This window comes from Canis lupus, chromosome 32 (assembly GCF_048164855.1).
Source record: "Canis lupus baileyi chromosome 32, mCanLup2.hap1, whole genome shotgun sequence".
NCBI lineage: Eukaryota > Metazoa > Chordata > Mammalia > Carnivora > Canidae > Canis > Canis lupus.
Window position 1 is genome coordinate 22,267,125 of NC_132869.1, and position 27,987 is coordinate 22,295,111.

The following is a 27,987-nucleotide window of genomic DNA, read 5'->3' on the forward strand; positions in this document are numbered from 1 at the left end:
AAGTCAATAAGGAAATTTCTCTATTTCCATATAGAAAAATATTTTTTTGAGATTTGCAGATTCTCTGCTATTGAGTTGAATGGAAGAACTATTATTCCATTTTAATTTGTGAAACTAATTATTTTATTTTTAAAGGTATTATTTATTTATTCATGAGAGATGCACAGAGAGAGAGAGAGAGAGAGAGAGAGAGAGGCAGAGGGAGAAGCAGGCTTCATGCAGGGAACCTGATGTGGGACTCGATCCTGGGACCTCAGGATCACACCCTGGGCCGAAGGCAGTCACTAAACAACTGAGCCACCCAGGGATCCCCTGAAACAATTATTTTATCCTCACCTCCTCACCTTAAGATCTCCAGAATTCTTAATTTTACAGCGAAGATTTCTCAACTCTTGAAGCCTCTATTTGCACATTCATTTGACCTCTAGCACTTGCTGCTTTATATGACACAGAGGGTCCTTTCAGGTGAGCAAGATGCATTGCTTTACATCTGGAGAAGCATGAAAATGAGCATGCCCATCACAACCGTATTTATCAAGAATATTAACATATTCCTTGAATTCAGTGTAGTAATAAATTTCCAAACAAAATTGAGAAGGCCTTTAACTGGGGGGGGGGGGGGGGGGGGGGGCTGCTTTGTGAGATCCGTAGGGATTTGGCTAATTATCAAGAAGTTTCATACAAAGTAACTTTCATTATGGTGAGAAACTACCAAAGTCAGGTGTGGCTACAAGAGTAGTATTAGCAAGATTTAACTTGTCTGTGGCTCTTTTTGCTTGCTTTCCTTCAGTCCCACACTCACTTTTCCTGGGTGAGCGGAAGAAAGGCGCCAAGTGGCCTGCAGGTGAGAGGAGTGCCTATTGCTGGAGTTAGATTACTTTGAGCCTGCTAAACAGCCAGCCAAGCCAGCCAATTCAATTTATTGTGAAGAGAAGAAAGGAATGTAGAAAATAGTTAATTGGAGAAGTTGGGATAGGGGTTCACTAGGAGACAGGAGGAACAGGTGTGGCCTTGTAGGAAATACTGGGTAGGCAGCTGGCCCAAGAAATGGGGCTGGCCTGGGGATGGTCAAGATATTTGATGTAGAAGCAGAATCAACATTGGTACTGAGCACAAAAAGTGGCATGATACCAGGGCTAGCTTCATGTGGATGCAACCTATGCAATTGCACAGGCCTTGTACTTAGACCCCTTGCTGGGTTTAATGAGATGTGGTCTTAACATTCTTAGTAATTTTTTGAACACAGGTTCCCATAGTTTCATTTCACACCGGACCCTGAAAATTACGTAGCCAGTTCTATCTATGCAGCATGTATTTGTAAATGCACAAAGATGTCTCAGATGGACAATCACAAAGGGTATTTATAATGTTTTGGGAGGGAAAACTGACTATCTAGACCAACAGAGACCATCTCCTCTGGGTTTGATCTCTCTCAAAGAATTCAACACCTTTAAGAGTAGAGCCTCTCCTAAATCATATCCATAATTTCCACTATATATATCTTACTGTGATGCAAGGTACAATGACGATGTTGATTAATTGATCAAAGAACTATATCCTCTTAGCATTTTTAGATGACAAAAATATCTTCACATACACGTGGAATGAGTTAATCTTTACATCTTGATATTTATATAGGGAGAATCACTCTGAGTTTTTAGGGTAGCACTTTGTTATCTATGTCCCTGAGAGGAGCAGGGAATGGACTCTTGGGCCAATGGACAAACCTTTGTGGCATATTTAATGGCTAAAAGAGTTCATCTTGGTGACTGATAACCTGGCTTTGAAGCCTGACTCTCCTGCTAAGTCACTGAAAAAATGTGAGTATGTTACTAGGCTCTCTTTGCCTTAGCTTCCTCATATATAGATTGGGTATAATCACTGTAACTATCTCACAGAGTTGTAAAAATTAATGACATGATGCATATTTTTATGCTAGTCAAGTACCCAAGACCAAAAAAAAAAGTACTGGGTAAATATTCATCATAATGATAATTCTTGGGAAAAAATAAGGGGAACAAAAGATTTCTAAGTCAGTGAAGCATTCTCCAGGTGGACAGGCAATTCCTGTGAGGAGAGAGTGCAGATGCTTTGATTTAACCTCAAGACACTGCTCAGAATTAGGGGGCATCTTCTTCAAGTGTCCTATAGGACTTGCCCCATGTTTCTTGAAGTTGGGTACCATAAAACTGAGAAAAGCAATTTTGCCTTTTGGAGTACAGAAGATGAATTAGGACTTTGACAGCAGTGGCAGAGATGGCAGCATTGTCAGGAGCCACAGTGATGGTGGCAAAATTAATGGTGGCAGCAGGGAGATGGTGGAGAGGTGGGGACTTAGCTGCAGGCATGTACAATGTGACTGGTCCTGGACCTTGGGAAAGTTAATGCAGTTTCTTTATGCAATACTTTCTTCATTGGTAAAACAAATAATAAAAGTGCCCACCTAATACAAGTACTGTAAGGATTCACTGAATGGAGATGGTTATATGAGGTAATATATGTCTTGCAGCGAGCACAGTCCCTTGGACTCAGTGAACAGCAGCTGTTCTTGTCCCTAGCATTTCTATAAACAGTAGTATGGAGAGCAGGGGAGAAGAACAATGGCAATATGAAGCCCAATTCAAGACCAAGTTCTGGCCCAGAGTCAGAATTGAGAACAAATCTTGGATCAATCACTGTGTGACTGCAAGCAAGTTACTAAGCCTCTCTGAACTTGTTTCTGTTTTTGTTTTTCAATATGATAAATGAAGTCCAATGGCACCTGCATTGCAGGGTTGTCACAAAGATCAATGGAGAGAATGTAAACCAAAGGCCCTTTCTGTGCTTCAAGAAATATAAATATTTTCCTACATTTCATGCTCATTATCATTTCAGGGAGAATTGGACAGGTATTGTTTCTCTCACTTTTTAGATGAGGAACTGAGTATGGAAGCATTAGATAATTTGCTCAGAATCAACGACTGGTAAAGGACATAGCTAGGACTTGGAATCCTTTTTTTCTGAGACCGAACCTCTATACTCTTTTCAATTTTAAAGTCTTGAAATCCTTTTTCTGTATTAAATTGTCACCCAAATCCAAAATATAAAACATTTCGAGAAGAAGAAATTTCCCTGCCTCTTCCTAATCCTGTCATCACCCCCTCCCTCTAAGGGCTCTGAGGAGCACAGTTTGCAAACCTTTGCCTTCTGCAGGGAGACTTCCACTCTGCCACCCTCACTCATCTCAGCCCTTGAGGGCAGATATCAATCATATATGTCAGGAGACTGAACCAGGAGACCCTGAGGGCCTCTGATTCTGGTCCTCATCACTTCAGAGTTCAAGACAACACATACAGGTCATGTTGGGGGTTGTGGAAATGCATGGCTGAGATCCCAGCCACTGTGGGTGATGCTGTCTATGACTCTGGAAAGCCTCCGATGCTACTTTACATTGGTACCACTTGTGCCTCTTGACTTTCTAGTGAGCTGTGATTCTTTCTGTTTCTAGGGCAAATGGAGAACCAGGAGAATTATTGCGTGGTAAGCAATCAGAAAAGAAACCAGGGTTCAGAAATAGCTTAGTGGTTCCAAAGTTTGGTGGAAAAAAACAAACAAACAAATAAACCCCTAGCCAGGCAAATAGCTCAAGGTCAGGATGTGGGCGTCTAGCATTTCTCACTGCAGAGCTGGAGGCCTGTAGAGTCAGGAAGGTTTTGTGTGCTCAGTTGTGGCTTTAGTGATAGCAGTGCTGTGAAAACTCAGACCTTGACCATAGGTTTACAAAAAAGCAGATTTCTTGGCTTCTGAAACTATATTCACTTCTGGAAACTTATTAAGCATTGACAAAAGCATTCCCTGAGATCAGCAACCTTCTGCCAGAATACAATGGAGAGAGAGATTTTGGGAGAGCATGGCATATGTCCCCTAAAGTTTGGTGGTTTTCACCCAGAGTCTAATGCAGAGTGTTGGGAAGGTGTGAGGCTTATTTGAGGAATCCACACCAGCAGATCATAAAAGGATTATATTTTAAGAAGCTTGTTAGGAAGTAGGGGGTAACTCTTGCCCCATCTTAGTTCTCTTGGTGAAGACATAAGAGAACCCAATAGTTCCTGAGGCTCTAACGGCAGGAAGATGAAGTTAGAGGCAGGAAACATAGGGTTGCCCATGTGGGCTCCATGCCAAGAGAGGGGGCACCCAACCAGAGAGTATAATTGAAAGAAGGGGGACCAGGGGATGTGCTGCTCCTCTAGAGGTCCTCAATAAAAAGAGTGCCCCAGGAAAGCCAGCCTCTGCCTGTTTGCAATCATGTGCACTCACTAAATGGATACCAGTATGGAGCAGAGGTTTCCAGTGTCAAATGGAAGTATCCTGAGCAAGAGATGCAAGGGAAGTTCCCAGGGCACAGGTTTAAGGAGGTCCTCCCTCCAGGGTTGTGCAAGTGCAAGCTTAGTGCCTCCGTTGCCTCACCCTAGTCCTGACCCTGTGGGTCAGGGTGCATCAGAGATTTCTGTCTCTCCTACCACCCTTTCCTGCTCCTACACACACTGGAGCCTAAGGTAGGAAAAAGGGACTTGAAAAAAATCTCTCCTTTCTGCTTCCTCCTGGAGCTACACTTCTAGTCTGTATAGTCAGAAGCTTCAAACTGGATTTGAGGGAGAAGGTTTAAGCTGTCTTGCATTATATTTAAGTAACTGAAAGGGTCTGAATAATTGTGGTTTGGGCTAAGATGTCATCAAAAGGAGTCACTATCAAACAAAGAATAGGGGCACTGATATCATACAATTGAAATGTTGTTATTAAACCAAAACAGGTTTAAACAACTTATTGAGACTTTTCACAAAAGTGGTTGCATAAGCCAGTGTCTCTGAAAAGGGAGGAAATGTAAGGCGGAGTGGAAAAGGGGGTAAGGGGTAAGACTCGAAATTATCTGCTCTTCAAAATTAGTGGTTCTGTGGAGGGATCGGGTGACCAGCAAGCCTAGGTTTGACACCATCAATAGCTGTGGAATGCAGGCAAAGTACTCCGGTCTTTGTTTTGTGATTTGAAAATAGGAATAAGGATACTGACTCATACTCCATAGTGCTGTTATGAGAATAAAATGACAGCACATGGATTAGGCTGAGCACCTAAAAGAGTCAATAAATATCAGCTGTCTCCCTTGGCCTTCCCTCTGTTTCACTGAAGGAATGGATCTTCTACAGTGTACACATAGGAGTGTTTGTGTGTGTCAGGGCTGTGTGCTGGAGAGCAAACTGACCGAGAGGTAATTTTGGAAAATACAGGACTGGGTGCGGAGGTACTCTAAAGATAAAGACAACAACATGCTGCCAATGTGTATAGAAATGTAAGATTATAAAGTCAAGAGACATTTGAACAGAGTGCTTAAGTTTAAGTGTCACTGAAACTGTAGCAGCCCTGTGAAACCTCACAGAAGTTATGTTGGGCACATAAAACAGTGTGTTATGCTCTTCAGTTGTAGTAAATCCATAGACCTCAGGACAATATATAGATAAAAAAAAATAAGCAGTTTTTAAGATGATTGGACCTAACTATGAAGGTCAGAAATGGAACTAGTTCTTAAGGAAATTTCTGATGCATCAAATAGAAATCACATTTTTGGAAGTTAATATGAAAAAGAGCCTATTCCGCTATGAGGCTGCTGTCAAAGAAACTGTTAGGGGTATATTTTTGTGCTTAGTGTCCTAAGAATGGTCCCTTATGATATTTTTGAAAGTGTTTTTTTTTTTTTTTTGAAAGTGTTCTAATAAAATTTTAGGTTTTCTTTGTGCTTTTCCAGCTTTCTGGAGGAAAATATCTCTTGCATTTAAACAGTTGTGTTTACTTTTCATAAGTAAAGGGAAAAAATTAAAAGAAAATAGCCAGAGGCATTGTAATAAAACTCAGAATATTATGAGGAATGACCACACATACAAGGGTGATTGATGTATAAATCACATTTTGACTTGATGTAATGTTATGAAAAGACAAATAATTTTGTTTACATTAATAGAGAACTTTAGATTTGGAATTGAGGTTTAGATTTGGAATCACCCCTGTCTTTTCCTCTCTGTCTTTCTTTTTTGGGTAAGGAGTAGTTACTATATTGGTCTTTCTTGGAAATCTAATACTTTTCTCATTATCCTAACAATGGTATTTATCCTGTACCATCAGTAGATGTTTCTTCCAGTGAAGATTCCATTTTAAAGCTCTTTGTTCAGACATTTTTAACCCAGCCATAAGTATTTCTAAATATTTTCAGTATATCTCAAGTTACCAACAATCTATCTGTATTATAATCAGAGAAGTTGTGTATGTTTTATATAGGTGTATATGTGCTGTGAATTAACACCAAACTCAAAACTGAATGAAAGAAACAGGGAATCTAATGAATGCATGAGTGATAGCAGAAGCACTTTCTATACTATTTCTTTCCTAGAATATGATTGGCAGTGAGACCTCTTGGCTTAGTACACAAACAGAGGAGATGGGGAAGAGAAGTGCTGGCATTTTACACAGTTTATCTTCCATTATTGTATTTAATTTTTAAAAGGACATCAGAATCCTTTGGGAATTCTATCACTGCCTGAAATTCTGCTACCAATTCCACATTTTATTTCAAATTGATGAAGTGATAAAATTTCATATGCCTTAAAACAAAATAATATTGAAAATTTATAAGGACAAACATCCCTTGGTAAATGGAAGAGAAATATTCCTGGAAAAAAAAATGTATATATGTTTAACTCTTTAAAAACACCATTATTATAGTAACCAGATGTAATTCTTTCTAATGCAATTCCAGAGATCAGGGATGGAAGGCATCTCCTGGGATTAATATGCTTATGCATAGGGAAGAGGTCATGGTTGTTGGGGTAGGGGCAACAAACCAGTAACTTGTATAGGTGGGTGCTTTTGGAGAGAAGAGATTCCTCTAATATGTACCGAAGTCTTAATAGTTTAGAGCCATTATGTTCTTCTACATTCCTCCCACTCAGCAAACATCTTTGTCCAGTTCATACATCAATTCATGCCTGGTGGCTCCAATGTTGCCTACTCCTGGGAAAATAGTAACATGGAAGGAAAGTTTGCAAACATTTATTCATTTCCATGGCTCAGTCTAGTTATGGGAGAAATACCTCATGTACCAAGTGGATATTTTTCCAACTGCCAATGAAAACTTAATTCCAGAGAAGACCAAAACACAGCATATTTTCTGACATGTATCTCTCACCCATGTCTTAGAAATTCTATACCTACCAGGCACAAATGCATTTCTTTCAAACATTTGTAATGTTGAACTGAACAATTTCCTGCACTGTTTAAACTCTAATCCTCTCTTTTTCAAATCACCCCCAGCGGTGGCTATCAGTTGTCAAAAGCTGATGGGCATTAACACATAGGTTCACAATCAACTTTAGGCATCGTATTTATGAAAACAGGCCTTCTGCAGATGCCTTATCTTAAATCAGGCTTGACTGTGGCTTTTGTTTTTCTAGGTATTGTTTTGATAAAATTTAGCAGGAAATAAATGATTAAAACATCTGGCGACATCAACTAGAAAGTGTGTAGATGAACTATAGAAGACAACACTCAAGAATTTATGACATTTCAGCCCAATTACAATTTTCCTATTGTTTTAACCACCTGGATGTGGAATACTCTGGGCTGTTAGAATTAATTGAAGGAGGCAGGTAGGGGAGCAGACTTAGTTGCTTGTGGCATAATAATTAGTACTATAGAAGCTCCACCAGCCTGCAGGAGGCCTGCATCCAACATCCCACTTCTCTTTGATATGATTGTCTCATATTTTGCAGACTATAGTCTTGTCTTTGGTGCAAACCCAGTAACCTTTTTGGCCAGAATGCAAACTGGAATGCACTTTCTTCCTAACAGGTTAAAGCCTATTCTGATCGTTGGGTTCTGATCTTATTAAAAATGGTCATAGCAGTGAACTCTTCAGCAACTAAACACCCTGGGTGATCTGAAAGTGTACCTTAAAAAATGTTTTCTGACATGTATGAAATTCTGCTACCAATTCCACATTTTATTTCAAATTGATGAAGTGATAAAAAAATGTTTTCCACTCATTCCTAACAGCTGGCATATGCCAGATATACCCAGCTAGCAATGATCATACAGATTTATACTTTGAAAATTGTATCAGAATCAGTGCCTGCAGGAGTGATCTTTTCAAAGGCAATTAATAATCTAAAGTATTGTAAAGCATAGGTGCATTTTAGCTGCTAATCTTTTGTATCTGAAGATTTCCTGAAGATTTCCTTCTCACTTTAATAAATAGAATTAACAATCTCATTAACATAGTATAGGCTTTAAAAGTTCTACAGCAAAGAAAACCATTAAATTCAGTGTATCCCAGGGATCCCTGGGTGGCGCAGCGGTTTAGCGCCTGCCTTTGGCCCAGGGCGCGATCCTGGAGACCCAGGATCGAATCCCACGTCAGGCTCCTGGTGCATGGAGCCTGCTTCTCCCTCTGCCTATGTCTCTGCCTCTCTCTCTCTCTGTGACTATCATAAATAAATAAGAAAATAAAAAAAATTCAGTGTATCCCAGTGTTTCCCAATGTTTTTGACTATCAAAACATTTTGACTCATTTGACTCATATGTATATTCTAAGGACTTAGATGTTCCATAAAACTCAATGTGGGAAATACCAATTTAAAGTGATTATTAATTTTAAAAAATGGATGTGTTTGATGTCCATCTGAACATGATGAACAGGCATGATACCACTTTTAGTTGAAGTTGACATCTTAATGAACAGTATAAGATAACTGCACTACAAATCCTTAATAGAATCCTCTAACTCTGAAATTTGCCTTCTATAAAAGACACAAAAGAAACTACTTTTAGACAAGATGTATCTCTAAGTATTCTTGTTTTTTAAAGATTTTATTTATTTGAGAGAGAGCATGAGAGAGATCACAGATATAGCAGGAGAGAGAGAAATAGACGCCCTGCTGAACAGAGAGCCTGCCACAGGGCTTGGTCCCGGGGCCCTAAGATCATGACCTGAGCCAAAGGCAACACTTAACTGGCTGAGCACCTAGGTGCCCCAAGTATTCTTGTTTCTAATAGATTGGGCACGTACATCATTGAACTGTATTAATTTTAAAAATGCACAGAAGTGGTAGGGAAATCTAATAGCTATATAAATATCACTTAATACTTATAACAATGGTGAGGTAGATATGATCCTATCCCATTTTAGTGATGAGAGATTGACAACCTATAGAATGGGAAAAGATATTTGCAAATGACATAGAAAATAAAGGGCTAGTATTAAACTTAACACCCAAGAAACAGAAAATCCAATCATGAAATGGGCAGAAGACATGAACAGAAATTTCACCAAAGAAGACAGACTTGGCCAACAAGCCCATGAGAAAATGCTCTGCATCACTTGTAATCAGGGAAATACAAATCAAAACCACAATGAGATACCACCTTACACCAGTGAGAATGGCAAAAATTAATAAGACAGGAAACAACAAATGGTGGAGAGGATGTGGAGAAGGGGGAACCCTTTTGCACTGTTGGTGGGAATGTGAACTGGTGTGGCCACTCTGGAAAACACTGTGGAGTTTCCTCAAAAAGTTAAAAATAGAGCTACCCTATTACCAGGCAATTGCACTACTGGGTATTTACCCCAAAGATACAGATGTAGTAAAATGCTGGTCACCTGCACCCCAATGTTCACAGCAACAATGTCCAAAATAGCCAAACTGTGGAAGGAGCCATGATGTCCTTCAACAGATGAATGGATAAAGAAGATGTGGCATATATATATATATATATATATATATATATATATATATATATGCACATTACTCAGCCATCGGAAAGGACAAATACCCACCATTTGCTTTGATGTGGATGGAACTGGAAGGTATTATGCTGAGTGAAGTTAGTCAGTTGGAGAAGGACAATCATCATAGGGTTTCATTCATATGAGGAATATAAGAAATAGTGAAAGGGATTATAAGGAAAGGAGGGGAACTGAGTGGGAAAAATTAGAGAGGGAGACAAACCATGACAGACTCCTGACTCTGAAAATGAACAAAGGATTGAAGAAAGGGAGGTGGGTGGGGAGTTGGGGTGACTGGGTGATGGGCACTGAGGAGGGCACTTGATGGGATGAGCACCGGATGTTATACTATATGTTGGCAAATCGAACTTCAATAAAAACAAGTGAGAAAAAAAAAAAAGAGAGCAATTGAAACACGGAGAGGTTAGATAACTTACCCAGGTGAACATAATAGATGATAAAGCTGTGTTTTGACCCTATGCAGCTTATAAACAGAGTTTCTCCCCACTAACCTGATGCTGGTGGTCTTGGCCTCTTCCTCAGATAAAGGAAGATTTTCCTCTCTCACATGCACACTGACCTGGGTTTCTGAGATTGGGAGGAGCAAGTCAGCAGCCTTCCAGAATAAGAGAAGGAAGGTCAGTGGTGGGGCTCAGCACACACCCCACATCTCTCACCTGATAGAGCTGAATTCTAATATGATAGTAACTTTTACCAATTTTTCTTATTTTTTTCCCATGGAGATTACATATGGATCACTTCTGGCCTCTTTATATCCAGTGAGGGGGCATGGAATCTAAGTGTTTGAAAATAAAGCTCATTGAGCCAAGTTTTACCACTAAGAAGTGGGTGGCCTAAGACAAGCCACTTTCCTTTCTGAGTCTTAGTCCCCTCATCTGCAAAATAAGAATACGGAGCCAAGGCACTTCTAAGACCTTGTCCAACCGTATAATTACATACATGGCATTTATTTGTAAATAACTTTTTTCAGTAAAGGTAATAAGAACTACAAGATTGGAATCACTGAGCAATGTGTCTTTTTCTATGTTTTTTTTAAGGTTTTATTTATTTATTTAAATATTTTATTTATTTATTCATGAGTGACACAGAGAGGCAGAGACATAGGCAGAGGGAGAAGCAGGCTCCCTACAAGGAGCCCAATGCGACACTCAATCTCAGGATCCTGGGACCACAACCTGAGCTGAAGGCAGATGCTCAATCACTGAGCCACCCAGGCACCCCCTTCTCCTATGTGTTAATGCTTATATTCCTTGGAATGGATTGGAGAATTCCATGATTAAGGAAATGCCCTGAATGGGAAGACTGTGGTGACTCTGAAGGTCTCTGATCCCTGATTTTTTTACAAATAAGCTTCTCCATAGTTTTGTATCTATTCAAGATAAATGCCAATCTAGGATCATTCAAAATAAGCACTAATCTAGGACCCCTACTTCCAAGTCGTGAGCCCATGAACAAAGGGTTATTTTATTCATCAATATATTATCAATAGTATTCAGTACATAGTAGGGGCATAACAGTAGTGGTCAAATTAAATTGAACTCAAGTTGGGAGATTTGATTAAGCATTTAATAAGTTGGTAATACATATTGGAAATTCAGCAGTATAGGCAGCAACAAGCAATCTTAGAGGTAGTATAAAAGAGAGGGTCCTGACCATTAGAGTTTGGTGGTCAAGTTAGTGTAGAAGATATTTACATCTGGTGCATTATTCCTTGAACATGTTTTCTGTTTTCATCTTCTTATTAAAAAAATATACCAAAAAAGAAATAATCATTGTAAGATTGGCAAAGACTAAAGGAAAGTCTATATACCCAAATATGAAATTAGAATATCAGGGTGGAGTATCTAAGTGTGCCCATGTGATTGAGGGCTCAAGACTCATGCTTCAGTGAATGACAAGAGTGACAGAATTGAGTCACAGAATATTCATTACCTTCAAGACAAACAACCCCACATAGTATACTTCCTTCATTATGAGACATTAATGAAATTGAGAGGGATAAGACTCTCATGGTAACTGATGAAAAAAAAATCTGATACCATTTATGGAGGCATAAAACTTAGTATATTGGGCATATTCCAAAAGAAAATTTAGCTTAGTCAAAACTTCTGCAAATCAAAAGTAAGACTGGATAACTATTTTTAAATTTTTATTTATTATTTATGATAGTCACAGAGAGAGAGAGAGAGAGAGAGAGAGAGAGGCAGAGGGAGAAGCAGGCTCCATGCACCGGGAGCCCGACGTGGGATTCGATCCTGGGTCTCCAGGATCGCGCCCTGGGCCAAAAGCAGGCGCTAAACCACTGCGCCACCCAGGGATCCCAGGACTAGATAATTTTTAAAAATGGTGGAACTCTCTTATTCAAATGAAAAGGAATTGACGGTAAATCTACATTTTCTTGGTGAAAATTGGAGTTTATTAGTATAATTCATCAAATTAGGAAGTAAAGTTGATTAGTTATTTGATTGAGACTGCATTGATTAAGGACTTGGAAAAAGCTATAAATCTAATCAGGGAAAACATCCTTCCACATGGGAAAAATACTGGGTTGACATTTAGAAGATAGTCACTTTTTATAGCAGCTTTTATTTAATATGCAGAATTATAAAAATTTACCAGTTGTTGATTTTACACACTAACTCTTAGGAATCTATCTTAAGAGAGTCTGAAGAAAAGCACCAGTTGTCTCCTAGAAAAATAAAATTCACAAGATCTTCCTCCTTTTAGGTGAAGTGGAAGTAGAACAGTAATCTTGGGCCTTTGTTCCAGTTAGATATTTAATCTGAATAATGCAGGCAAGACTAATCCTACCATTGCCTCAAAATGCTGTGTTTCTCCCTCCTTTCAGCACCTTTCTCTTTGTGCATGGCTTGGGTAAGTATTTAAACTTTTTTCTTCATTTCTATGTGTGCAGATATAGCCTTTATGGATGGGGAAAGACGAAGCATTTGTTTTTAGAAAATAAAATGCTGCCCTTTCACTCAAAACATTTTCCCTTGGAGAGCCTCCACAGATCAAACATATTCTTTTTCACAATTGAACCAATCCTGGCAAAAGCTGTGACCACAGTTTTTGATTTATTTTGGCTTGTGATGAAAGGCAAGCACTTTCAAAACGATTCCACCCATGGCTCTCACTAGGGAGAACACCCTGAGTGGAAACGTGGAAAACATTTTGAAAGATGGGAAGGTGCAAATATGCTCTGTTAAAATGCACTTTCTGTTGGAATTCTACTGCTTGAAAATATTCTCCATATTTTGCAGGATTTTAAAATATTGACAGTCATTGTGTGCCTAGCCATATTTTATACTGTGTTACTTCCCAGAGCTTTGAAATCTACTTAGAGCTGGATCTTCTGATTCAGGCTGGAAATTATTCTCATCAAGGCAGAGACTTCCTCCTGACCAATGCCCATATAGCTAACACATGCTGTCAGCAATTCTGTCCAAATACATTCTGTGTGTGACCACTACTCCCACCTTAGCCCAAGATAGTATCACCTCAGTAGGAACCACTGTAAAAGCTCCAAAAGAATCTTCCTACTCTCACACTAACACTCTTTTAAAATTTAACTATCTGTGGCACCCAGCTTTTGAAACTTATGTATTTTCTCATCACCCTCTGATGGCTTCCTGTCACACTTGGAATAAAATTCCCGAGATTCAAAAACAGTTGATTTTTTTGTCTATCTGGCGTTTCTTTGTTGTTAGAGTTTCTGTAACACTCTAGCTTTCTATATCCTAATACCCTAAGCAGAAGACGAACTCATCCACATCCTTTAATTTACAGAAGCACAGCACAACCACAGAACTCAGTCAATGTTACCATGAGTAAGTGAAAAACTAGAAATAAACCCATGTCTTCTGCTTCCTGGTAAGGATTCTTGCAATTATTCCAAGGCTCCTGGAGCCTTTCCCTCCTTCTTCTTTGTGATCTCTCTCTCTCTCTCTTTTTTTTTTATTCAAATCCCATCTTTCAAAATCAAATTTCCTCCAACATCACTCCTTTGACCTTCTGTTTCTCTGCCTTTTTTTCGTGGGCCAGAATAGTGATTCTCAAGACCTCTGCTTTCATCTCCATGCTGATTGCTTACAACATCCATCTCAATTTTTATTTCTAATCCAGACACCAACTTTTTATCTGTTAATTAAATTGCTCTAGATAGATGTAACCTCATCCTCTCAAATTTAACAAGTGCTAAACCACATATTTAACCTTATAATTTCCCTGCCCCTTCCTCTACTTTTTCCTATTTCCAAATCAATGCTCTTTGCTGACTCCCATTTTCCTGTAAGTGGTAAATTCCTTCTCCTGGTTCTCTGGTATCACAATTTAGGATTCATCTTTTATAAATGTCTGTTTATCTATACCTGCCAGTCTTAAAATAATCACAATTTCCTTCCGATCTGCCTTCCTTATTTTTTCTCTTCACTTTGTGGTTTAGATCACATCTTAGTTCACTTGGGCTACTATAGCAGGATACCATGGACTAGGTGACTAACAAACAACAAATATTTACTTCTCATAGTTCTGGAGGTTGGAAAGTCTGGGATCAAGGTGCCAGCAGGTTCAGTATCTCATGAGGGCCTGCTTTCTGGTTCACTGACAGTTGTTTTGTTGCTGTGTTCTCACATGGTAGAAAGGGTAAAGGAGCTTCTAAGGTGGTTTTTATAGAGGACATTTATCTTATTCATGAGGCTTCCACCCTATCACCTAATTATCTTCCAAAGGCCCCACCTCCTAATACCATCACACTGAGGATTAGGTTTCAACATAGGAGTTTGGGGCAGACACAAACATTCAGTCTGTAGCATGCCCTTTTTACCTTATTGTGGATTATTGTCTAAGCATTCTCAAGTCCTTGGCTTCCATTCTCCTTCCTATTAACTCCTGTTCTTTTATCCTTCCTTTCTATCCCTAAATTGCCAAGTATCCACAAGAGACAAATCTTCCTGAAATACAGCCTTTATTCTCATCACTTCTTAGTTTAAAAATCACTTTTTACTATGTTTTTTAGAGTCCCTTTAAGGCTACTTTTATGAATTCTCTCCTACCTCTAATGCCCCCTTTTAAACAAATATATTGGATGTGGGCACAATGGTGCTTAAATAATTATCACTAACTTAATTACTGAAAACAAACACTTCCAATTATTCCACTTACTATGTGCAGAACTGGCACTATCACTCTTTGTTATGGAAATACTGGATAGGAGAGTTGTTAGACTTGAAAAAAAAAATGACAGATGCCATAAAGGCATCTTGTCTTTAAGTAAGGAATAATAAGTTGTAATTATGTTTAGATTTTGATTCCTACATGTATTTGATGGCTGATTTAGGAAGCCTTCCTTTAAACACACGAATGTGCTATTTGAATGAAAAATAGATGAGAGAAATGATTCTGAAATAAAAGAATCTCTTTAAATTTTTTTTTTTTGGTCATTTGAATGGAGTTTATGTACCAAGAAGCAGAATATTAAATATTATTGGAAACCTGTCAAAAAAATTACTATTTGAGACTTTGGTTTCCTAGATAACTTAGAGAAAGGGCACAGACTTGGTTGTAAGTCTTTGTTTGATTACTTGATTTTTTTTTTTTTGTATATTATTCCATATGTCTACTCGTCTGATTTTTTTTTTATATAGGGAGGGATGGAGAGAAGAAGCAGTGATGAAACTAGATGGAATTGTTTAGATAGAAAGAATTCCATTTAAGTGTAATTCCCCTGATAGCATTAATTTGGTAAAAAACCTGGTACATGACCTGCTCCTAACCTTATATTGAGCAGTCAAAGATAGCTTTTAAAAAAAGCATTGTCAATTCTAAGCTGCAATAGCTCTCGCTTGCCATCAACAATAGTACCTCATATCCTGTGTGCAAAGTAACTAATAAGGGCCTGATTGAAGTTTTGACTTCTATTACTCCAGTCATGGTGGAGTCCCTTGAGGATGAGTAGGAAATGCCACTAGACCCTAGATGGTCTGTGCCTGATTTCTGAATTTTGAGGCATTCCACCCCTAAAGCGGCTATTGCTGCTCAAATTCTAATAATGTTTTTGTATGTCAGTGCTTGTCTCCAATAATGCTCAGGCATTATACAGGAGTGGCATGTGGAAGTTCACATTAATCACTGCAGGACTGTGCTAGCAAACATTGGTAATTCATTCATTTCTTTCTTTCTGCCCTTTAAATTTCTCCCCCTCCCCCTCCTTTTCTTCCTTTTTTTGATCCTTTCAATCCATTTTAAGAGGAGGGATTCAAAAGATGGTACCTTTTGCCTTAAATTTGCTATTCTACCCATAGTTAAAAGTAGGCTATTTTGTTTATTTATTGCCTTTCTTCTTTCCTCATTTAAAGCTTCTCTAGAGAGTATAAGAATGGTCAAAGAAGAAATGGGAAAACAGAGGAGGAAGGAAATGAAGGAATGTAGATGGTAACACAGAGGCTAATTGAGAGGAGTAACAGCCAAATATGAGAAGGGAAAAGTAAATTGAAGTTGTAAAGAAATAAATAGAAATGATAAATGAGTGAAAGAATTCATCCAGTGATTTATGGTGAGACTTATTATCCTGAGACTTGAGTTTGATTTTCTATAAAATGGGAATGTATTCCTTCTTGGTAAAATACTCTGAAATCTTTGTATTATAGTCCGTCTTTACCAGCAAATCATTAAACTTCTTTTAAAAAAGAAAAAAAAACAGATTTCTAGTGAATGCCAATATCTGTTATTTTTCTCTGTTTTAAAGCTATAGCAGATATTGGAAAATATTGATTATTCAAAGATCACCTTGGGCCTTTCTGGCCAATTCTAGATAATACATTTCCCTCTTTTACCTCCTAGGATATAAATTTAATAAGTAGACAATTCTTAACAAAGTGTGCCCTTTGCCATTTAACTTTAGGATGCATGTGTATGCTCCAAAGATATATATAAAGCATTTTAGAATTACTTAACTTTTAGAAAATCATTATGATATTGTTATAAATCAGTCATATTATTTCCCTTTAAAAGCTAACCTGAAAGGACAATGTTTGGACCATCCACCCATAGGGTCACCCTTCTGATCTTATAAACAGATTTCTTTATTTTGTTTTTCTAGCTGTAGCTCAATACTGTCTCACTAAATTTGCTAAGAAGATAATTTTTCAAAGTTCTCTAAAGGACCTGCTTTGTGGCCTGCTCTAGAGCTTTGCCTCTCCTTCTTATTGTCTCACATTAGGTGAAGAGAGATTCTAAAAGAGGGATGAGTTATTCTTGCAAAGGTGCTTTTCTATTAATATATTCCATATTCAACCTCTTGGCCTATACATTACTGCATTTTATATTTCTTCATTACTGTACATTTTGTTATTGATTTTGATTAAATCCATTTGGAAGTCAATATTCACAACAGTAAAAACAGAAGGTATATTTGACTATTAAATATGGTACACTTATCCTCCTTTATCATACCCCTGAAGGTGCATTATAGGTCTGGGAGTCTCCTCTGCCTCTTCAGTAAATCTCATCAGGAGGGGCTTCCAAAGCTAAGAATTATATCGAGCTCATTACTTATTGGTGCATTCCACGCATGCAGAGCAGGGAAATGTTCAGTGGTTCTAAGTTCTTAAAACACTCCCCAGCTCCTTAACTACCTTTGTCACTAATCCTGTCACCAGCCAATCCTGTCACCAGCTGGCTGAGTTTCAGTTTATTATTTACCATGTGCTGGAAGTGCTCTGTGTTTATGAGAAAGCCCCTTTACTGGCCTTGCTGTTCCTTAGGCAGAGGGAGGCTTCAGTAGTCGCGGGGAGGGTCGGGGGTTGGAGGGGGGGAGTGACACCTTTGCTATTAGCATTGGCTTTGAGAGGAAAGAGGTACAAAGCCAAAGAGCGCAGCCAGCTGAGATCAGTCAGCTGTGATTAAGACAGAGTAACTCACCAATGGTGAAAATAGCCAATCAGCTGGAAACAGGCTTCCAAAGCTTTCAAAACACGTCACCTGCCAGCTGAGCAGCAACCACTCACCATCTATTGTTGCTGAAGAGAACAAAGATCAAGTGTTTGCAACTGCTCTTAAAAAGCTTCAAACAATAACCTTACCTCATGTTTCTAGTTCTATCTTTGGCCATTCTATACTAGATAATTGTGTGAGTAATAGTTTCTCATATATGGAAAACAAAATTTATTAAATGTGGGAAACAACCCTACTAAAAATAAAATCCTATCTTTATTTAAAAATTTGATATCTGGTTCATCATGGAATTTTACACTAGTTTTGATTCTTAAGACTATTACAAAAAAAAAAAAAAAAAAAAAAAAAAAGACTATTACATTAAAATACTGTTTATCTCGATTAGAGTTTTTTGGTGTCTCCTTTTATTTTGCACTGGAGGTGAGTGCCTCACTCACTGCACCCTGGCCCCAGCCCTGTTTATTAAACATTATCATATGCTCACAAAATCACAAGGAGACTGACTGTATAGCCATTTTACAGATGATAAACTGAGGCTGATGAAGGTTAAAAATCATGTCTGAGGATATTCAGGAAGGTCATGGTGGAAATGAGTAGTCTAGAACTCTGGATTACTGAATTCTGTTCTGGTATTCTATTCATTTTGGAAACTCCAGACCACATTGGTTGCATAAAATTAATCTTTTTTTAAAAAGATTTTATAAATTTATTCATGACAGAGAGAGAGAGAGAGAGAGAGGCAGAGACATAGGCAGAGGGAGAAGCAGGCTCCATGCAGTGAGCCTGATGTGGGACTCCATCTGGGGACTCCAGGATCACGCCCTGAGCCGAAGGCAGAAGCTCAAATACTGAGCCACCCAGGTGTCCCGCACAAAATTATTCTTAACCATTACTAAAATTAACATACAGGTAACACTTTATTTTTTTATTTTTTTACATGTAACACTTTATATAGAACATTGCTCACACTTAATCCTCATGGTAACTCTTTATATAAGTAGCATAATATTAACTATTCATAAAAAAGACTAAAGGTCCACAGAAATTATAAAATTTGACCAGGATCCCACAGAAAATAAATGGTAGTATATGATACAAACCCAACTTTTCTGAATTGGAACTTTATGCCCTTTTAAACTAGGTATGGAAATATTTTTTTTAACAAAACACAAAAGGTGCTGCATGTAAAATATTTGTAAATTTGACCACATTAAAATTAGCATCTTAGTAAGTGAACTATAACAAAGTAAAGAGACAAGTTGCAAATGGTGATAAAATATTTCCAATATATATAACTGATGAGATTGGTATGAATAATATGTAAAGAAACTTACAAATGAATAAGTACAATGAATAATAAAAAAATAAGCAAAAGTATAAATGAGCATATAAAGAGAAGTTTCAACATTATATACTTTCAGAGCTTTGGGGAATCATTTATTATTTTATCCAACAATTATTTATCAAGTATCTACTATAGATCAGATTTTGTTATCTTTTTAAATGAACAAAATACAGATTCTACTAGAATGAATGTAAAATTCATTTTAGTAGTAAAAGAAACATATAAACCATACTTGCAGTGCAAAAATGGTGTTTTTATAGAATTAGAAGCAAAGTTCTTTGGAAGCCCTTAAGAGGAAGAAACTAATTCTAGAAGAGATCACTTTTGAGCAGGGATTTGAATCAAGAAGGAAAGAAATATATGGACCCAATGAAATAGTTCCAAGCTCCATTGCAAAAATAAGATTTGAACTTGGCCTGGAAAACTGGCTAGTACCAGGATGGTGAGAAGGATGGGTAGTCCTCATCTAGGGGACCAAGAAGTACAGAGAAAACTGAGATCATGGACCCACATCCGAATAGAGAAGCCAGAAGTAAGTGAGTAATGATTGGATAGGTTATATTCAACAAGATCACAGGTCTTGAATGAGGACTCATGAACTTGTCCACAAGAGGACAGCATTTTAAGTTTCTGAAAAAAGGGCATAACATAAAAAGGTGGTTTTCAGGTCTTTGCTGATGAGTGGCTCCCTTCAGAAGATCTTCCTATTCCAGAGATTGCCCAAGCTGTATAAGTGGGAGTCAATCAACATAGGTTTTGCTTGGCTGCACATGGAAGGAGAAATGGTGATTGTTGGCTCCAATCAGAGCCAAATCTGACTTTTCCTACAGTGTCAGCTGGGTTTGGAGAAAGCTTAGTTCTGTTCACAGAGGGCAGAACTCAAGGAAAGAAAGAACACCAGAGTTTCAGATATCAGAAAAGAAGAGAGGCTTTAAACCCTCAAAAATGACAGACCATAAAATAGAGCAGATGAAGGAGAGGTAGAGGAGAACAAAGGTCATCACTATGGGAAGTAGCTGCATAATAATAATTATAGCACTCAATTAATACCTTATACTTACAGAACACTTTTGGCACTTTATCATTAAAAAATGATTTCACACTTGAGGTCAATTTCACAGATGCTGAACTTGATTTTGATCAGAGAGCTGGACTGAAAAGAGAAAGAAGACTGGGCAGATACCTGGTTGAGGGCTTTCTCTGAGAAGACAAAGGAAGCTTGGTTATTAATTATGAAAGATGGAGATGAGAGGAGGTGCCCCAAATTATTAAGAATTAAATGGGGGCCCTTGATTTAATGAGATGTCTCTTTATTTCATTAGGGAAAAACCTGGATAAGTCAGGGGACATTGATCTTAGAACTAAGAAATTTTAGAGTTAGAAAAAACCTTTGAGTTTTTTGAGTTACCTTTGAGAAGAGGTAAACCCCTCTTATGGTCCCGTATCATATTATATCTTTTTCCACAGTTACATTTCAGTGCTTTTTCATAGCAAATATAAGCATTGTATTTGCCTTTTAATTCCTTGGAGTATTTTATAAACCTGGGTAATGCAGTCCTGTTTAAAACCAACAGTTATAGATGGTTTCATCTCTAGCCCACGTCTTTCATGACCTCAATTACTGCATTAAAATATTGTTAGCAAATTAAGATTCAAATAGCATTTATTACACAAGATCAAGTTCCCTTTACAAGTAATTTACATATTGTCACAATGACTCTGTGCCAATTGCTTACAATTTTGACATTGTGGGAGAGCAGCCAGCACTAATGCATAGGATTGAGACATAATTTATTATGAAACTCACTCTGCTGTATTTAAGGAAATAGTGCGACATAACAGAAGTCAGTGCACATAAGCAGTATGCTTCTTTGGATTATCCTATATTCAGATATGGCAATGCAGTAATGATTCTACCTGGAGCAGAAAGAGTCCAATACTAAGATGATTTCAGGTATATGGGAAGAAAGTGATGAATTTCTACTTGATAATTTGAACCATTCTCATAAATCATCTTTTGTCTCCATCTATCTTTCTTAATTTCATCTCCTTATTTCAGCTCCAGATAGTGTAGTGGTTAAGAACAAAGGTGTTGAGCAGGATTGCCTAGTTTCAAATTTTAACTCTGCTACAGTTTTTCCTGTGTGACCTTGGGCAGCTCATTTAACCATTCTGTGCTTCAGTTTTTTTATATGTAAAATAGGACTAGTCATAGTGCTTATCTCATAGGCTGTAGTGAGAATTAAATGGATTAACAGAACAATGCCTCACAGTAAACACCACAAATACATTGGTTATTTATTACTGGTCTTCATGTTATGTGTTTCTATATCCCCTTTCACATTTTTTTTCTCTATTTTAGCACTAATGTTAGGTAGGTTAGATCATTTTTTTTTTTCTTAACGTGCCTGCCATACTCCCACATTCTGAGCTATTCTATGGCAGAAACTATACATATTTCTCTTTGATTAGGTCCCAATAAATACATGTTGGTTATATAGTTCAATTTTGGAGATGAATACACATTCAGTACATGTACTTTCCAAAGTAGTTCATTTATTTATTTATTTGTTTGTTTTTTAATTTTTTTTTCTGAATATAGTGAAAAAGAGCTTTTGAAAATAGCAGAAGTCAGGTGGTTGGGAGCCTTCAGAATTCCTATCTTTTGACTTCTACCCTGACATCCCCTCTCAGCCCATCTGGTGGTTGCTCTGGGTTTGTCCTTTGAGAACCTGAAGTGATTTCTCTTTCCCTGTGTAGGGATGGAAGGTGAGAGTACTCAGTTCCTGTATATCCAAGCCCCAGGAGGCCCTGAGAGTTACCCATACTCAAGAACTCATAAGTATCTTTTTTCCCCCTTCCTGCAGAAATTCTCATTAAAACAGAAACAACTTTTTCAAAAGCAGTGCTTCTTTAAGAGTGGCCCCAGGATCAGCATCATTGACACCACCTGGGAACTTGTTAGAAATGCAAATTCTTGGCCCTACCCCAGATCTAATGAATCAGAAGCTGTGGTGATGGAGCCCAGCAATCTGTGTTTTAATAAGCCTTCTAGGGTATTGTGTTGCATGCTAATGTTTGAGAAACACTGCTCAGAAGGGTCTTGATTCTCTAATAGTACATCATTAATAGCAACAACTACACTAGAAGGGTAAAGAAAGGATTAGGGGACCATCATGGCCAATTAAGAGCACTACAACAAGCTATCACTGAGTGGTCTCTGCAGGTATGGTAGTAAGTGCTTTCTGGTGTTTTAGCTTATTTAATTTTGCCCACAGTCTATTAAAAAGGTGGCATTAATTCATTGTTGCCAGGGGAGAAAACTGAAGCACAACCTTTACTCAAGATCGCTGAGCTGGTTACAGAACTAGAAACTGAACCCAGGTCTGTCTGATGCCCAACTTAGGCTTCAACTGTTTCACTTGGCTATCTTTTAAAATGCACATCTTTATTCTTTGTGCTTAGTTTAAGTGATCCCTGTTTTGGGCAAATATTCCTTCTGTTTTTCAGAATGCCATATATTTGTGTGTATTTATGTATGAAGATTATAGCTAAATTCGTTTTTGACAATGTAGGTTAACTATTTCGTTTCAGCAATCATTTGTTGTGTGCTAAGTATTATATAAACATGTGCAGAAGTGCTCATGCTAGCATCTTTGACCTCAAAGTGATCACTCAAATAACTGTGACTAGAATCCAAAATGAAACGGGGAAAATAGAATTAAAATATCCCAGATATTTAATGCAAATAGATCTTCAATATAAAAGATTTGCTATACTAAAAGGATAATGAGAAACTTCTCAATAGGTACTAATAGCAGCTAATGTTGAGATTAATTAATATTGTTGACTAAATTTTATATTAGCTAGTTTAAGTCATGATCTGAGGTAAGGGAGAATGAATAGAAAGTTTCGAATACGGAGTTTCATCCCCATGTGTGTAACACTATTTGTTCTCTCCACAAGCATTTATTGAGGGTTTGCTATGTGTCCCACACTTTACAAGGTTTTGCATGTGATAAAAAAGAACTAGAAAACAGTCCCTCTTCTCAGGGAGCTAGCAAGGGACTTTGTCCCTTGGCTTGCCCTGCTGCTATCAAGATCAATCACTTGTTTTAAAATAATGTTCTATTCTGCTTAAGGCTATTAGTGATCGTGCTCACATAAAAATGATTTGATTTCTCACCAGCATCTTTGAATTTGATTTAATATCCAGGGGTCCCAGCTCAGTCAACTTTCTTTAAAAAAAAATAAAATAAAATCTGTAGTCAAAGCATAAAGTCTTAACTAATGTAACAAATGCTTGACTTTTATTTGTTCTGGAAATTGATGAGTGGTATGAGATGCAAAGATGAGAGAGTCTGTACACTCAATGAAATCACAGCCATGCATGCAAATAAAATATTACAATGAAAAGAGATGCATACTATCACAAATGTGTGCAGATAATTAATGGTCATCAAGAACAGAGCACTATAGATCTGTGGTGAATTGCTTCATGGAGGCGATGATAATTGAAGAGAGCCTTGAAGAATGATTAGACATTCTGTGAGTAGACGTAAGGGAAGAAAATTCTAACTATGGAGAACAACATTTGCAAAGATGGGTACATGAACAAGCATGGTATATTAAAGAAACCATGATTAGAGTTTGGATGTATGTAGGTGAAGGGAAAAAAATTTAGAGAAAAGAAAAGTTTTGAATACCATGTCCAGAAACTTGGAGCTCATGTGTTGGGTAATGAGGATCTACTGCAGGAAGTTAAGCAAAGCCAGGTGATCCTTAAGCAAGAGATTATAAAGTTCCTATCTATGCATTGAGAAGTTCTGTATGGCTGCAATGTAGAGAATGACTGGAATTATTATGGAGTTATTATGTAGTGGATACTGAGGAGTAGACAAAGGAATGCACTTGACAGGGCTTAATAATTGGTTATATAAGGTAAAGCATACACAGCCTTGAATTTTCAAATCTTCGCTTTTTAAATATTTTTTTTTAGTTTGTCTTTGACCTTTGTCTATTAAAAATTAATACTATTTGCACTAACTGTGAGTTTGACCACAAGGACCAATATGTGTTCTGTTGCCCCTTTCAAAGCAAGAGTTTTCAAAGACTGTTCCTTGTTTTAGAAGCCTACTTTCCACAAGAGTTTTGAAGAGCCTTTTTACAACTTAAACTTTGAGACTGAGTCTGTAATATTGCCTGGAGCCATCATTTCCATATTGATCATAAAGCAAGCAGTCAAATACAAATGATTAATCTAATTCTGCAGACTTGCTGCTCATACACCCAAACTGCTCAGCTATTGCCTGGGTGGAGGCAGAAACAGCTGATGTACACCCAACTGATACACACACGTACACACTCAGTTTTTGTGGCATCTAGATGTGGGCCTGCACTCTCTAAACCATCCCTGATTGCCACCCTACCCCAGTCCCCAGGATAATTTTTCTCTTCCTCTAATCTCCTGAAGTTCTTTGTTGTTAACTCTCTTGTCATTTCCACCAGAGTCTGTATATATGCCTGGATTGTAAACTCTAGGGAGGCATGATCTTTGTCAGAGTCATCTTTCTGACTTTTTATTAGAGTCATTATTTTACATAGGACATGGAACATACTTAAGATTGCTCAAATTTTCACTGCCACACTTTTGTAGTCTTTTAATAAATAATATATTCCTAGCCCCCCCGCCCCCCACCACCAACTCCACCTCATCCCCATCATAATGACCAGAATGTGGAACCTAAGAGCTTTGGCTGTGCCAACAAACTGACCAGTTCAGTGAGGAGTTATCAAGGACCAGGTCAATGTAATCAGGCTTATTCTTGAGATGGAAGATCTAGTAGAGGTAGTGAATTTTGTGTCTCTGAGTCGTATTTTTGGTAAATGCATCATTTCTCTTCAATATATAATAGTAGCCTAATAAAATTTAAAGTAAGATATTTTTAGCACAATAAAAGAATGGTTAATATCTTTAGGAATAGTACTGATTAGTATATCATCAGAGAGAGCATGCAGAAAAGCTATACATGCCCGAGAGGAGACTTTTGGTCTAACATGGCTGAATTCTCAAATCCTTCTGAAAAATATTAGATTCTATATCACAAATTTTCCATTAGCAATAACATAAGCAACAGAGATATTTGATGAATATAAATTACTTGTATGTTATCAAAGCAAGAGAAATATTGGAGAATTTGGAAGCCTTTGTCATATCCCAGTCTCACTTTGACTAGCTAGATGTCCTTGTGCAAGTCATTTGCCTTTTCTGGGTTTGTTTATTCTTTATTAGGTTGGATCAGATGATCCTAATATTTTGCAGCTCTAACTCAATGACTATGATGCTGTGAAAAACAGTCTACAGATCTTCTAATGGAGCATTATGCCTGGCTGAATAATTTATAAAATCTTGAAAAAAATTATCTCAATGATTTGCATAAGTCATATTTTATAATTTTGAATGAGTGATAGGTCTATCAATTTTATTAACTAACACAAGTAAACAGAAAAAAGGTGACTGAAGAAGATACCTAGTAACATTCTAAGACAATATTTTTGTTCAACCCAATTGTGCCCAACTGGGTTATGTTTCTCTTTAGGAAACTGATGTGGTATGTATCCCAGGATTGTGCTTCCATATGTAAAAGAAGCAGTTTTCTGAGTCAAGTGAAGGTTTGAAAGAAAGGTAGAAAAATCAGTTATTTAGAGAAAGACACGATTATAAGGGATATTCCTCAGCCTCTGTGAGCTCTTCCCAATTTGAGGAATATAAATCCAGGTTGGTTTGATGTTCTCAATACCAAGAAAATGTTTCTTGTATGTTTTTATTTATTGTATGTTAAAACCCATTGGGAGCTGGGTGTTGGTAAATAACATGGTAATAACATGGGTCAGATCCTCAGATCATTCATAATCTAGTCAAGATAAAATACAGAAGCAACCAAGATAGTAAACACATACAAATTACAAATACTTCAAGTTTTAAAACTAAAGTCAGCATCATAAAATAACATTGAAAAGCAAGAAAAAGAACAATCACTGACAATGAAATGCCTTTCTTTTCTTACTGAAATGATTGGGTCTAGTTTTGGATTTCAGAGTTAGAATTTTCTGAATGGAAGATCAAGAACTCCAAAAGAGAAATTAGTGCAGTAGAATGAGAAAAGCAGTGTCCAAGAAATAAGAGATCTGGCTGTTAATTCTGACTCTAACACTGACTGAGCAGCCTTGAGAAAGCCTGTCCCTTTTGGCCTCAGTTTCCTCATTTGTAAACTGGGCTCAACCAATGTTGCTTTGTCTTCAGAATTTATGGACCTCTGCAAACATTTCTATAGAGCCCAGTGGCCCATGATCTCCAGTTTGAAGAATACTACTTGAAACTTGATTTCTTGGCATACATGGTTATAAAATGCGGGCCCAAAAGCAGGTGCTAAGATTCTGGGACTGCTCTCCATTATACGTTAGTCATCCAACTGACTCAAAATTTGATTATCTTGGTTAGTCCATTGAACACAAAGTACTTACTTTGGGCTAGAATTGTTCTAGGCATTTGGGATTTATCTAAGAACATCATAGACAAGATCCCTGCCTGAACAGAGCTTATATTCTAGGAAAGACTAACAGATTATGAACAACAGAAATAACAAATATGGAATTAATTTTGAAGAAAAAAATAAAACATTTTTATAGGGAATTCAAGGGCTTCTGCAAAGATATCCATGGATTGTGGTTGGAGAAACATCTGAGCCCAGGAGCCCTTGAGGACTGTGGTTCAATGACTCGTGGTCACCCCTTTCAGAATGAGCAGTAAGCTGAGAGCTTTCCCACAAGGCATCCTAACTGAGCACAAATAATTTTAACAAAAATCTCTTCAGATTCTAGAAGCACCAAGAGATTTTTCTTGCTATAGCTTTAGTTTGTGCCTCGCCCTGTTCTGAACAACATGGAGGTGTTAGGCACAGAGCCAAACCTTCATTGCAGGGCTCCAACAGAGCACAACTCTGGAGGAAAATCATTAAATTAGGCAAAGATCCAATAAACTTAAATTTTCTGTTTTTGATTGCTTGCTGTGAGGAACACTATGACATGATTTAAAATGATGATTTAATGTAGCAAGAAGAGAGGGACTCTAAAAACCAAGTAGTGCAGTCATACAGTTCTAATAAAATTTGTCTATTATGTGCAAATTGATTGCTGGTGCCTAGATTTACATGATGTTTATGATATCAGAATATCTGACAAAAATTGATGTCAATATTTATGCCTCCATAAATTACTCACACAGCACTATTATGATGGTTTCTAATTAAAGTGGAACCAAGCTAATTGACCTTTAAATCCAAAGGACTTTGTAACCCAAAACTCATTCACATAGGGATGGCAGGATGCACTAGCATGGGCAAAAACAGAGCCTTTTGGGTGGTACAATATTTTATTTATTTATTTTTTATTTTTTGGTACAATATTTTAGTATGAAAAATAATTATAAATTCTACAAGAACTAGTTCCACTACAAGATGGATTTTAGATTTGATTCATCCTGCATTAAGCTGTTACTGGGTAGTTTCATGACAAACCATGTCTGTGGCTTTATACCTAGGGTATTCGAAAGATTTTTTTTTTCAGCCAGAAATACCTGCTGTTTGCTTTCAAATGTGTCAAATGAGACAACTGATCAAATCAAAGACCCTCCCTTTTTGTTTTATTTTAAACATTTTATTTTGTAATAACTTAGTATTTGTAGAAAAGTTATAGTCTAAATTTATACTCCTTGAGGTCAGGCATTATTTTATTCATTGTTTAAATAGTCTCCTTTAACACTCAACACAGGTCCTGACAAAAAGCAGGAGTGCAACAGGATATG

At 37.4% G+C, this 27,987-nt stretch overlaps 1 long non-coding RNA gene across 12 annotated transcripts in view; it reads right to left on the bottom strand.

Moving 5' to 3' along the window:
- Positions 1-27,987, bottom strand: part of LOC140622860 (uncharacterized) — a 35,929-nt gene that overhangs the window by 6,636 nt on the left and 1,306 nt on the right. For 3 of the 12 annotated variants that reach the window (XR_012022534.1, XR_012022536.1, XR_012022528.1), the window contains exons 3-8: positions 24,899-25,043; positions 20,186-20,324; positions 17,747-17,844; positions 10,318-10,421; positions 6,922-7,035; positions 345-490 (exon numbers count right to left, since the gene is read on the bottom strand). This is a non-coding gene — a long non-coding RNA (uncharacterized lncRNA). Of the gene's footprint in view, positions 1-336; positions 491-6,866; positions 7,036-10,317; positions 10,422-17,746; positions 17,845-20,185; positions 20,325-24,898; positions 25,044-27,987 lie in introns of all 12 variants that reach the window. The other 9 variants (XR_012022530.1, XR_012022531.1, XR_012022529.1 and 6 more) reach the window with 9 other exon arrangements.